Genomic DNA, 12,947 nt, shown 5'->3' with positions numbered 1-12,947 from the left:
GAAGTGTGAGAGGTCCAGTCTGCTGAACCAGAAGGAACGCCAATGCCAGGAATGATGGTGTCTCTGGGAAACCTCTAGTGTCTCTTCATTACTCTTCCTTATATTAGCTCTGACCTGGCTTAGAGGGTCACTATGGAGTAATTAGCACAATAGCTAGCTCACCCTAATAACGGAATAGAGTGATTATAAGGGAACAGAGAAACATGATGTCATGAAGATTTTGGAATTCCATTAGAAGGGCTTTGGGCTGCAAATAAAACTGCAAAAGTCCAGATATTACACTTATTGCAGCTGGAACAGGGAGTCCAATTAGAGTTTAGATTTATGGCCTGAGCCTTACCTGAAATTCAGGTGAGAGTTCTTTGAAGACATGGTCAGCTCGATCTTCTGTGACACATTTAATAAGCCTGAAGTACACACAGTTTAAGCTGGACGGTACGGCTGGACATTTCCTATCAGTTGATGTTGATAATTATTGATTGAAACTGCTGCTGTGCAAGTTACTCAACATGTTGTTGCTAGGTAACCATAAGTTACTCAACATGTTATTGCTGGGTAACCATAAGTTACTCAACATGTTGTTGCTAGGTAACCATAAATTACTCAACAGGTTGTTGCTAGATACCCACAAGTTACTCAACAGGTTGTTGCTAGGTAACCAAAGAGCTAGTTGATGCCACTCCTTTTACTTGGCTGGCTGTGAGAGGTTGAGCATCTAAAACCTTTTCTCTGCCTACATCCCCCAAAACACTGTGCTGTTCTGAATCAAGAGTTCAGTTAAATTGTTACATTTTAAATATATCACAATACTGTTTTTGATTTATTATACAGCACAGAGAAAACCAAATCAGAATGTACGATACAGTTGTGTTAATCTACTTATTATAATGTAACTAGAGGAGTAGATAGTTTAACTTCCTGAAGGAATGAAGTAACTAAGTAGAAGGTAATCAGAAGCACTGCATCACACATCCCATAAAATTTGTACATGGCTCACCCTGCAGTTACAAGTGACAAAAAAGAGCTGGAAGAGGTTAACCAAAAGCTAAAAAATTTAACTTAGTCCTTACTTACACTATGGTCTAAAAACCAAAGCAGTAAAATCATAATTAAAATAATATTAGGTTTACTTCGGCCTCAGGACTATGATTAAAGTTAATTAGCCGTGTCAGATCGGTCTAAGATAATGCCTATAGGTTTGGTTTGGGTTGGACTTTTTATGCCCAATCTAAACTCTAAATCTATATAATCTCAAAGAAGGTGTGCATGGGTGCAGACCTTCTTTATGTGGAGATATTCAACTAAGATAAATAAGGAGACTAGAATCTTCTTGGTGCTCTGGTCTAATCTTCTCTCTGCCTCAGTAGAATCAATAGGCAGCGCTGAGGTCAACCTCCTGGTCAAGAGCTGGGATTGAATAACCGACCGCTGAACAGCACACTTCATTTGGCTCCACTGAGTCTCTTTTTATATGAACATGCACTCTGAACATGCATCCACGCTTAATAGTATTAACCATGACCCAACAAGATCCTTCCTACACTGACCTCTACACAGCCTAGAGGAGTGCTCAGGTTTCAATTCAATACTTTATTCCGCCCAGGGTGACGCTAAATGTTGTAACTCATATTCCACAATATTCAAAGGATTGTTGTAGGTGCTGATGGCTGACTTTACTACAACGATTCTGAATAGGCCTCTGACCGAAGTGTTCATTGTACACACTAGAGTAGTCTTGGAAACGTGTTCTTAGTACGGGTGGTGGGTAAGAATATAAGATTTTTCACATTAATTTGTGATAATATTATAAGAAAAGTTAAGGTATGAAAATCTTTATTGCTTCTTTGCCATCTTTTATAGATAACTCTATGACTGTGACTATATGGTACAACAAAAATAGTGGTCTTGAAAAACTTTTCTATTTGGAATAGGCTTCTTCAGGACAACAATTACATGAAAAAGTGATTTTTATCACTAACCCAAACAGTAAATGCAAAATACACGTGGGAAAAAATAGTAAAAGTAACAATTATGTCAATACAGCCAGGTTTTAGAGTTTTCAAACATCAATTGGAATTTATCGGTTTTACAAAATGTTTTTCCCCAATTTCTAATGATGATTCATGATATCAATAAATGATATGATAAATACTCATTGCTGATTCCTTGCCCTTTGACCTTTTTTCTATTTATTTAATAGGGATCGTAAATGTTATACTGAAAAACCTAGTGCAGAGTTGTAAAGTTTGCACACCTGGAGCCTAGTCCACATGGAAACGTCGATCTTTGCACACAGTTAAGAGAAAATGTTCATCCACCACAGAAAATTCGGTAGTAGGTATGCTGGGCCAATTGGTGGCATTGTGAGACTGATGCAGAATGACGCACAAACACCAAACGGCAATATGTTCAAAACCTGGCCTGCAATTATGTGCTGAAACATGAAAGTAATATTTGAAATTATACCATACTGGCACCTGTTTTCAAACAATTACTGTTTCAGGTCTCCCAAAATGTCGGATCTGTGTGGATGCAGAGTCTAAATCTAAAAAATAAAAACCCTTTGTGGAATACACCTGATCTCCCGGGAGCCTGAAATTCTAATTAATCCAATATCCCCACAGATCAAACTCAGACAGTTTGAATTCAAAGCTTCTGTGAACATCAATTTTCAAGTCATGCTAAAAACTGTGGATTTTCCACCACATGACATACATATTGTGATTGAATTTGGTGTATCTGTGTGAAGGGAGCTGAATATATTTAAATACATTCAAAAATAAAAATGAAGAACACTTCTGCTTTAATCTCACAATTGTGCACAATGTAGTGTTGGTCAATCACAATAAAATCTGTAAATACTAGATAAAAGTTCTTGCTCTGTGTGAAAAATCTCAAGAGGAATGAATGCTCTGGGAAAGTACTGCACGTGATCCAAATGAACCCGATCTAATCACAGTTCTTAGCCATTGATTTTAGTTCATGCTTAAGATTTAAGTGATCTCAAAGAGCAGCCCTGGGAATTCATTCCCTTGTTTAATCTTTCCCAGACAGTATGTGATTTATGTAGTTGAAAACAAATTAAAATGGAAACGTTGAGTCCTTCACTCTAATTGGTTTGTGCTTTATCGGTGAGATTGGTCAGGTTAAGCAAAGTGGGCCATTCAATCCTCACAAGAGAGTGTTTCTCATTAACTTATGGTCCTGGCCAAAATCTTCTACCTTCCTAACACCGGCTTAGATGGATTACAGTTAGTTCAAACTGTGCCTGGTGATTTAATTTGTTCTCCTGTTGCCCAATGATTTGTTGAGGCCCGACCCGGCCATCTGGCTGAGAGAGAGGTCCGGTCAAAACCAAACTGCTGTGAGCAATAATGTGTACGTTGAACTCTGAGAGTACGGTGCCTATATTATTGAGGCCCAGCCCTCAACTCATGTCTGATTTACTGACCACAGGCTGTTCCTAATCCCTGCCTCTCTCTAGAGCCATCACACCATCCTGAGATTGAGGGAGATGGTGGGGGGGTTAAACGCTGCTCGCTGTGGGAAGGCCAGCATGAAGCCTAACCAGCTCAGTGCTGGAGGGGCAATAAAGCAATGTGAGCCAAGAAAAGACTGTCTTCGTTCTGCCTGACAGTTTAAAAACACCGTCGACTATCACCTGACCAAAGGGACAACCATTTTCAGATAACACTGGTACAAGTATGGAGAACGCCACACTGTTTTCACATTGTTTTCACGGAGAACTCTGTGAAAACAATGTTTCCATTACTTCTTACATTGACAGGCAATGGTTCAAAAACAACAGTTAAGTTGTTGGCGTCTGTAATCTTACATTCCCTTACCTCCAGTGAGAAATGTAAGTTTTTTGTAGGGCTGCACGAAAAATTGTTTAATCCTGATGAAATAATAGTCAACTACTTTAGAATTCAATTAATCGGTAACTGAAGTGTACAGACCAAAGAAAAGGTTATTTGCTAAAAGAAGAATATACTCAGAGCCTTAATTAAGCTTACAATTGTACATTCAGCAAATATATGATTTGCATTTAGAAATAAAAAAAAACCCTTTGTATGTAAATCTATTCTACTTAAAACTTCTGAAGTGGCAGTTTTAGCTTCAGTACAATGATTCTTATAGAGCCATTGGTTGAGAACCAGTCAGACAGTATGCTTTTTCCACATTTATTAATCACAACATCTATTTAATATCTTTTATATGGGGAATAGGTTTTGACACAATTCTTTTCACCTCAACTTGACTACTTTAATCCAGTTTTTCAGACACACAACAAACACACACAAGTTTGTGTATGTTGCCTAATAGCTTTATAGGAATCACCTTGTTTATACTAAAGATTTGTTATGCCTGCCAAACTGTGTCATCTTTAGCAATACTTACAGCATATATTTGCAGAATAAAAGGAACATATTATGTATTTAGAACACCCTGTAAAAGTAAAAAGGTTGATTTTGTTACATGTAGTAATGAAAAAGAAGAATTTTACTTCAAAAACTAATGATAAAGTAAATTAAATGAGAGTGTTTTATTTTGCTGAAATCATCCAAATATACTATTCAAAATCGAGAAGACCTAAAGTCAAAGACAATGTACTCCCACTAAGAGGAGGAATCTGGAGAATTCCCTCCACTTATGATTGTGTTGTTTAGTAACAGCGTGGCAGTCCGAGCTCAGCCATTCAAAGTTCACTACAGTAGGCTGGGCTGTTAATTTGGCACCATCTGCTCCTTTCACACACAAAGACAACAGAAGGAGAAGTGGGGACCTACTGTAGTTTAATGTGCAGACCCTTAATAGGATTAAGCAGATCCTCATCTTGTCAGGCTGGATTAATATATTCACTTTGCTAAAGACCTGCAGCGGGTAGACAGCAACTCCACACTTCCCTCTCACGGTCCAGAATCCCTCCGCATTCATTCCCATTTGATCATTGGAGAACAATTAGAACAGCGGCTGAGCTGATTAACTCTGAGAGGACTCGCGTTGCTTCTTGTTCATTTAGAAAGACCACAAAAGTTTTCAAGAGGCCAGTTTCTCAGTTGACTTAAAGACTTCAAAAGCAATCTGGAAAGAGGAAAACAATGGCTGTAGAGTGTGAAACCAAAGAATCAGCCTGATTCCCTTCTTTCAGCTTTTGTTTTCTTTCAGATTTCATCTCTGACAGATTAGATGATCGATTGATGAATGGAGAAATGGAGAAATGGACCGACAGAGCATAAAGTTTTCATCTCTGAAGTCTGAAAGGAAATGCTTTTCCAACCTTGATAAGTTTAATGGACTGCAAAACACATCTCTTGGTGAAGCAGAATGTCAAGGTCATGTGTGTCTTTGTCCAACACAGTTTTTTTAACCAAATATTCATACTTTTCCAGAATGAAATTTAACCCACAGCAGTAAACAAGAAAAAGGTACATTCACAAATATACTTCAGCGATAGATGAATGGAAGAATAGACAAACATATTTTAAGAAAGGACAGAGATTAGCTAGATGGACGGACGGAGTAATGGACGAAGAGACTGGACCCTAACCCAATAAGATAATGAAACTTTCTTTCTGAATTATTTCCAGTTGTACTTGCAGGTTGTACGAACCGTGTCTGAAAAGCAACACACAGATGTTCTGATCATCCTGAAGTCAGCGGTGAAAAAAAGGTGTTTCAGAAAGTAGACTGGACCTGTCCCAGGTTTTCATTGCCTCTCCCTCTCATCTGCTCTCTTTGAAGTCTCCCAGGACTGCCTCTTGCTCAGGACAATAATCACATTAATGTGTGATCCATTCAGAGGAGCAGGCAGAGAGATGAATTCATGAGCTGGACTTTGAGGAGAGGAATAATATTTTGAGTGAACTAATGCAACATGCTCCTCTCGCTCTTCGTCTGACTGACTGATGCCAGCAATATCTACCAACCCTGATGAAACCATGCTGCAGCAAGACATAATCGAAAGCTCTTATATCCCCATTCCTTACCTTTGTCAGTCCTCCAAGCAATTTATTTATACCAACAAGCATCCCTGTAGTGGGAACAAAACAACGGAAATGCCTGCTGCTCGGTCTGCGTTGTACTCCCTCCTGGCGTCTCAAACACACAATTAAAGCAAGGATTTCAGCCTGTGAAATGAAATGAAATGTTCCCTCACCCCAAAATTTAGCATTTGAAAATCCTGTTCTGTGCAGCAGCAGAACATCTGGACAGTGTTACTCGGGGTAAGCTGTTTGACACAGCTGCCGGATACGTGGCCCAGTTCCTGTGGCTCTCCGCTGCCTAACGGTCTGCATTCAAACACATCAAATAGAAAGATTTAAGGCTAAAAGGTTTAGTTTTTAAGTAAAGCAGTGAAAAATTTTACATTCTAATGAATATTTCAGTTTGATGTAAGACAAAGACAGCAGAATGTAGGCCCAAATAAAATGTTTCCATGTAGAGTGACAGGATTCTTACAGTTAGTCAAGGTCAGATTCTCAAAGGATGACCATCCTGGTAAATAATCCTAATTAAGAAAACCAAAGCGATAGTCCTGGAAGTCTATTTAAAGTCATTAATGAAACAGTTCCCTCTCCTCTCTGATGTAAATTTGCCTTGGCAGGAAGCTCAGCACAGACAGACCTTTAGCTGCATGTGGATACAGTCTGTATTTGTTCAGTGAGTGTTCTGGAACTCATCCGCCCTCTCTCTATTGTGTCTCTAGACTGCTGCTGCTTTAAACAGGTCAAGATTCAGGTTTTCTGAGGTCAAAGCGGCAGACTGTGAAAGCTGACAATGTGACTTAAAGGTAACCCTGATCCCTCAGGAGATGATTCATCATCCTGACACGGCCCAAACTGCTTTTCATTTCACTTTTATGACTCTGTTGAATGATCCTTTAAAACACTTTTATTTTTAATCAATGAAGACTCAAAGCAAATCCATGTTTAAAGAAAATCAAAAGTATCTCATGAAACCTTGGGATTTTATATTTGAGAATTCTTTAAATGAATCTTAGAATATACTGGAAACCAAGGCAACTGACATAAGGTTTTGCTACCAACATGATTCATAGTCCATCCATTGATTTTGAACCAGTGTCATGTTTCCACTGGGTGACCAAGCAAAGCTCCAGAATGTCAAATCTGGTTTCAGCTAGACACTGTGGAATATGTTGTTTTTCATGATGTCACCCTTGTTCAGACTGAAGACAAATAAACAAAAAGCGTGGCAGTGACACAGGACACTCACCATCTGTTGATGATACATGATTAGTTCCTAGAAAGGATAGATAAGGGCACCAACTCTAGACAAAACATTGCCTCATTCGCTTTCACTTTATTTATAGAACAATAATCTGCCATAAACCACATCCTCATATCACACATAATGTTTCATATCGGAAGTTGTGTTAAATTGAACAGGTTAAGCAGCACACACAGCATGATGCTATTCACCATTGTTTTTTTTTTTTTTTTTTTTTTTTTGCATGTACATAAACCCTGCAGCCTGAGGAGAACTTCACAGACAGCTTAAAATGTCAACTTGACAGTCATCTGTGTATTTTAACACATATTGTGACATCACCTCTGCTCCTCATATAATTGGTTAATGACCACTCATTAAATGTGGCAAGGCTGGTAATTATTTGATCCCTGTTGAGTGTCGCTGTAAAACCAGATACAATTAGAGATGGCAGAACAAAGACTTAATAAAAAAACAGAAAACCCTGGCCAGTGCAGATCTAGTACAGACAGTTTTGATCTGCATATAATTCACCATTAATATGAAGTAGCTGTGCTGTGAATCCAAACATAACTAGGTGCAATAGAGGCTGGATGAGGTGGGGGATGACTTGTGTTGCTGCTTTGTCTACAACAAACATTTGAACCTTCCTCAATGACTCTTATTAACAGGCCAAAAAGAATAAGGACCAACTATTTTTAGAAACAGACATAATAACAAGAGCAAGATTTTAATCAGATTTTGCCATTCTTAAGGGAATAAATGCAATGAATTTCAAAAAGATTTTCCTTTTTTTCGACAAGTTGGAAACTGCCTTTTTTAAACAAACTTTTTCACAATGCACAATATGTAATAGAAAACATATTCATTTTGCTTTTGGAATAGTTTTATTGCTTCTTATTTTGGAAGCAAGAAAGTGAAATAAAATAAAGACAAACTGAAATAAAAGAAAAATGATTTTAAAAATTTCCTATAGCAGGTATTTTATCAAAAGATAAAATGTCTTTTTCCAAAACATCATGTAGCATTTATGTCTCTAAAACAATTTATGTCAACATTAATGCATTAATGTCAACTAAAATTAATCAAAGGCTTATAAAGACAACAACTAAGAGGAAAGAGTGATAGTAAGAACTACAATCAATGATATAATGAAAATATCGCTGAAAGTATTATTTAACCATCCTTGTATTCCATATTAAATAAAATCCTATTGAGACAGTGTAGGATTATTAGTGTTAGCAGAAGCGAACCTGGAGGAACCAGAACATTCCCTAGAAGGTATCGTCAGATGTAGCATATAGTTACTTACAAAATCAGGCTTTCTCATTCTCAGTCCTGGTCCCCATGAGAGAAGTAGCAATTCCGTTTTTCCGGGTCGCGCAAATCCGGAGTAAACAGGAAAATTATGAATTATGGGAGTTCTGAAGTCTACAGGGAGGAAGAACGCTGAGCTTGCTCTATGTTGTATCATGCAGGTTGGAGACGGAGGCGAAGAGGCACTGTAGTCCCATATGTTGCCAAAGCCTTTAGCTTGGCAAAGAAGCTCATTAAGCTGCTGACAATCACTCCCACAAAGGCCGATCTAAGGGCTATTCAGCGGGTGTGCGCAAACCAGAGTTGTGGAATGTGAGTTTCATCTTGCACCCCCAGCCCCATCTCCTGCTTCCTATATTAGCATAATGAAAGATGTTTGATGCACCTGTAGGCTCGGCAAAGTGTTTATTTGCAATAATCGGCTGGGAGAACCAATGGAAAGCAGAATCCGGGATGGGAAGCCAGATACCCCGCTGACTGGGAATCTGTTGAGTTTTGCTCCTGCTTCAATCTTGTTCTGTCAGCCACTGACAATCTGCTTAATTCTCTGCTAATGCTGCTGGAGACTCACATCAAATTGCTTAAGACTGTCAGCCAGCATTAGCACTGCACTTTGTTGGATGACCTTTTGTTTTATTTCCCCCCTTCCTCAATGCAAGAAAATTTTCAAATGTCTTAAGAAGTTTGCAGGAGCTTGGTCTACGTCAGAAAGGGAACTATGTCTGTTACCTGGCCTAGAACATCCAACATTGTGGAGTGAGGGCTTGTGCTGTTGATGCCGGTTTTCAAACATAAAAGAAAAGGACCAGGGGGAGGAATTTCTCCCACGACATGCAGGGGGAGGTGGAGAGAGAGGGCAAACCTCGGTGCTGGATGATGTACGATGTGGACTCAGGACAGAGGCTTAGGTTTAAACGAGAGAGAAAAGGGAGAAAATGAAAGGAAGGGAGGAGGGTCATGCTTGAATTATGCTGATGTGGGTCGTAACCACGGTGGAAAAACAGCAACCAAAGCATGGCTGCTTGCAGCAGACTTACAGCCTGAGATGACAAGGTTGTTACCTCAGTGGGGGGCTACAAAGGGCAGACAGGGAGAATCGGAAAAAGCTGACAGTCCTAATGAGACATAACACCACTACTCAGAGTTTTTACACATTTCCTATATCAAGAGTGAATATATTTCCAGAAATCAAGATTACCGTGTTCTTTGTACTTTTCTGTATTTTATGAATTAATGAAGATATTTCTCCAGTGGTCAGACTTTAAATATTGCAGTTACTCTTAGAAAAAGGAGTGAGGTAGGATGTAAGATGGGATAGGTGGAAAGACATATTGGATGGATAGATGGATAGATGGATGGATGTCCGGATGCATGATGGATAGATGGATGGATGGATTGGTGAATGAATATATTAGATGGATGTTGGATTACTGATGGATGGACGATGGATGAATGGACTGACGGATGGATGGATGCTTATTCACCTGGAGATTGAGGTGAATAACTTGAGAACAAATTAAGTGTTGTTCGTGAAGGCCCAGATCTGGATCTAATGAGGGGGTATGAAGGTGTCTGGGGTGATGAGGAGGGGGGATATCTTCTTATAATGAAAGCAATCAGCCAGAGTCAGTAACTGAGAACACTCTCACTCCTCTGCACAGCCAGTGCCAGAATCTGTGAGCCCATAAGCTCCTCTTTGAGCTACGACAGGATGGAGCCTCCTTTATAGTCGCACAAACAGAAGGAAGCCTTATGAACTTTGCTTAGTGCTCCGGGGCTGGACGGCCCTGGAAGCCGGACGGGATGGGTAGGTCCTGAGGCGGGCTGCCAGTTCCGAGACGCTTAGTGTTGGTGCACTCGGGCCAGACAAACCTGACATTGTGCCGGGCACTGCCCCGGGAAAAGCCTCTTCCCCTTTCTGTCCGCCGTCGCTCATTCACGCTCTGAGCCCGGCTGATTAAACCATCCGGACACGACAAACACGGGTGAGAAGACAAACATTTATTCGCACCAGGAACCAATCAACTCAGATTGTCTCTGGTCAATTTCTACCGGGTCAGTCAGCAAACAGAAGATGTTGAAAATAATGACACCAATTGTACGCTCTTTTTAGAATTGTAGTGTAGCTGTAGATTTAGCAATGTATGGAAGGAAGTCAAGGAAGACATTCAGTCTGTGTTGGTCACACTTCTAAATGTTGAGATAACATCAACAGCTATCTCATTCGGCTTGACACTTCTCTCTTCTCAGTAGAGGACAGTTGTTTACAGCATAGGTAAATTTCCAGTAAACTTTATAGCGTTAAACTAGCACACTTTTCTACATTAGTAGAATAACGACAAAGTTTGGTGCACATTTGTTTTGGACACTCAGCAACTGTCAGATGTACTTCAGTAATCAAATATTGTCACATTCCTTAAATAATGGTTATTTATTGCCAGTAGTGATTGCTTTTGTCTAAATCCTCTAAAAAGGGGTTGATTTATTTTTTTTTTTTTTGGACAAAATTTCTTTAGGCAAAAAATTACTTAGACCATTATTTCAGGAAAGTGACAATATAATATCAGGAAATTCACTGTTTTCCACAAGAGTCTTAATTCATGACATGTCTCTTATCTTCCTTCAGCAGGATTCACACAACCTCATCTGACCACTACAAAACGAAAGTCTGCAGTCGTATCGTGAGCATGGAATTAGACTAATGCTCTGTTGACCTGCTGAGTCTGTTAAGCAAAAGAAAGCTGAATGTGAAAACAAAAGCATGCTTCAAGCTAAAGCCAGGTTGGTTTCCTGGTGCTTGGGACAGAAAGAAAAAAAAAAGGCAGGTGGTTTTCACGTAGAGCTTTCAGCCTTGCTAGCACGTTAAAATGAAGCCATGTGTTTCCAAAGCCACATAAAATCCCCCTCAACCTGTCAGGATAAGATAAATGTAGCAGCTTTGATGGGTGTTTTTAAAAAATGAGTTGAGGCGGAACCATCAATACTCCCCAAGGACAAGCAGGTTGCTGAGGAAGCATGAAGACTGATTTACACTTTTCTCCCAGTTTGGCAAATATGCTGCTCTCATGCAGAGCGGGGCTTTTAATTGAACTTCGGGCTTGCGGCCCATTTCACTGAAAAACTCGTCTGTTAGTCAGTCTGTCAAAAAAAAAAAAACGGTCAATAAGCCTCTAACCTGGCACTGGGAAGATAGAAGCTGGGCAACCTGCCTTTGACTGATACCAAGGTCTTCATTCTGTATTCTGAATCAATATGAAAACCACTGTGGTTTTCTGTGCGGTTTTACTTGGAGTTACCATGGTAACAGGTGCCCCTATCTTTATTCTTATCTCAGTTTTAAAAGTTTCACAGGGTTGCAGCATTCTGCAGCAGTCACAATCTGAAGCTGTTTAATCTGAACAGGAAGTCCCACATCACTCTGAAACATCATGTCATGTCACATGCAGGATTAGGTTACAAGCAATGTTCAAAGCTTCACATCAACCCATTGTCCTTATGCTACTACAAAAAGCTAATCAGCCGGGCAAAAAGAGAACTTCTTCAGCTCAGATAGGAGAATCTGTAGACCAGACAACAATTAGACTGTTAGGCAGGCAGATGGAACCTATATCCAACTTTTTTACAGCAGACTGACTAACCCAGTTCCGATCTTTTCACCACCCAAAAATCTGAATTATGTCACACAACATCAAATGCATATCTGATATTTTTCAGAATTGTCATGTCACATTTCATCCTACTTTTACATCATCAGCTGCGTTTCTATTGACCATAAAATTGAAATTCTGAAAATAAATTAGTGTAATAGAAATACTCCAATTCCAAAATATCTTTTGTTAAAAAAAAATTCAACCGTATCAAAATTTGTGTATTTTGCAAAACTGCAATGGAAACATTTTTATATTTTTTTTTGTGACACACAAGTCACACCACTTTGCATCATCCTTATTTATGTAAGGAGGCTCTGGCTCCAACAAGCTCTTACAGCATCCAGCCCATTTATCAGCTTTGATTTCCTTTATTTTGTCAGATCTGTGATCGTCCAATGCTGACATGTGAAGCTGAAGATAAAGATCATAATTGGTGACCAGCCAGAAAACTGAAATCAGTGTACCCCTAAAACTTGCCTAATTGCGCAATCTCTCATTCTTTTTTTTCTGTGTACCAGTAACTTGCTGCTCATTTTTTAATTTATCCGTATTGGCCCCATACCATGAGATTTATTTCCATCCTGTTGTCGTTCACATTTGTTTTCCATTAGGGGAGTAGGGAGATAGTTAGTCATGTTGTATTTGTTTGGTCATGTGATAGTGATCATGCAATGTCAGCAGAGTGGTTTTTTAATGGTGTTGAAAGAGTAGAGTAACAGAAATATAACATAAGCAATATAGATAAATATC

At 39.3% G+C, this 12,947-nt stretch overlaps 1 protein-coding gene across 8 annotated transcripts in view; it reads right to left on the bottom strand.

Annotated features, from left to right (window-relative positions):
- The window catches only part of chl1b (cell adhesion molecule L1-like b), a 98,845-nt gene that overhangs the window by 44,844 nt on the left and 41,054 nt on the right, over positions 1 to 12,947 (bottom strand). The window contains exon 2 of one of the 8 annotated variants that reach the window (XM_044122275.1): positions 6,161 to 6,293. The exons of 6 other annotated variants lie outside the window; for them this stretch is intronic. The gene's annotated coding sequence lies outside the window, so the exon portion shown is untranslated. Of the gene's footprint in view, positions 1 to 6,160; positions 6,294 to 8,542; positions 8,716 to 12,947 lie in introns of those variants that run through there. One more of the 8 variants, XM_044122276.1, reaches the window with a different exon arrangement.

Source organism: Gambusia affinis, linkage group LG07 (genome assembly GCF_019740435.1).
Source record: "Gambusia affinis linkage group LG07, SWU_Gaff_1.0, whole genome shotgun sequence".
NCBI lineage: Eukaryota > Metazoa > Chordata > Actinopteri > Cyprinodontiformes > Poeciliidae > Gambusia > Gambusia affinis.
Note: the sequence above shows the minus strand (reverse complement) of the source record. Positions and strands in the feature narration are given on the sequence as shown.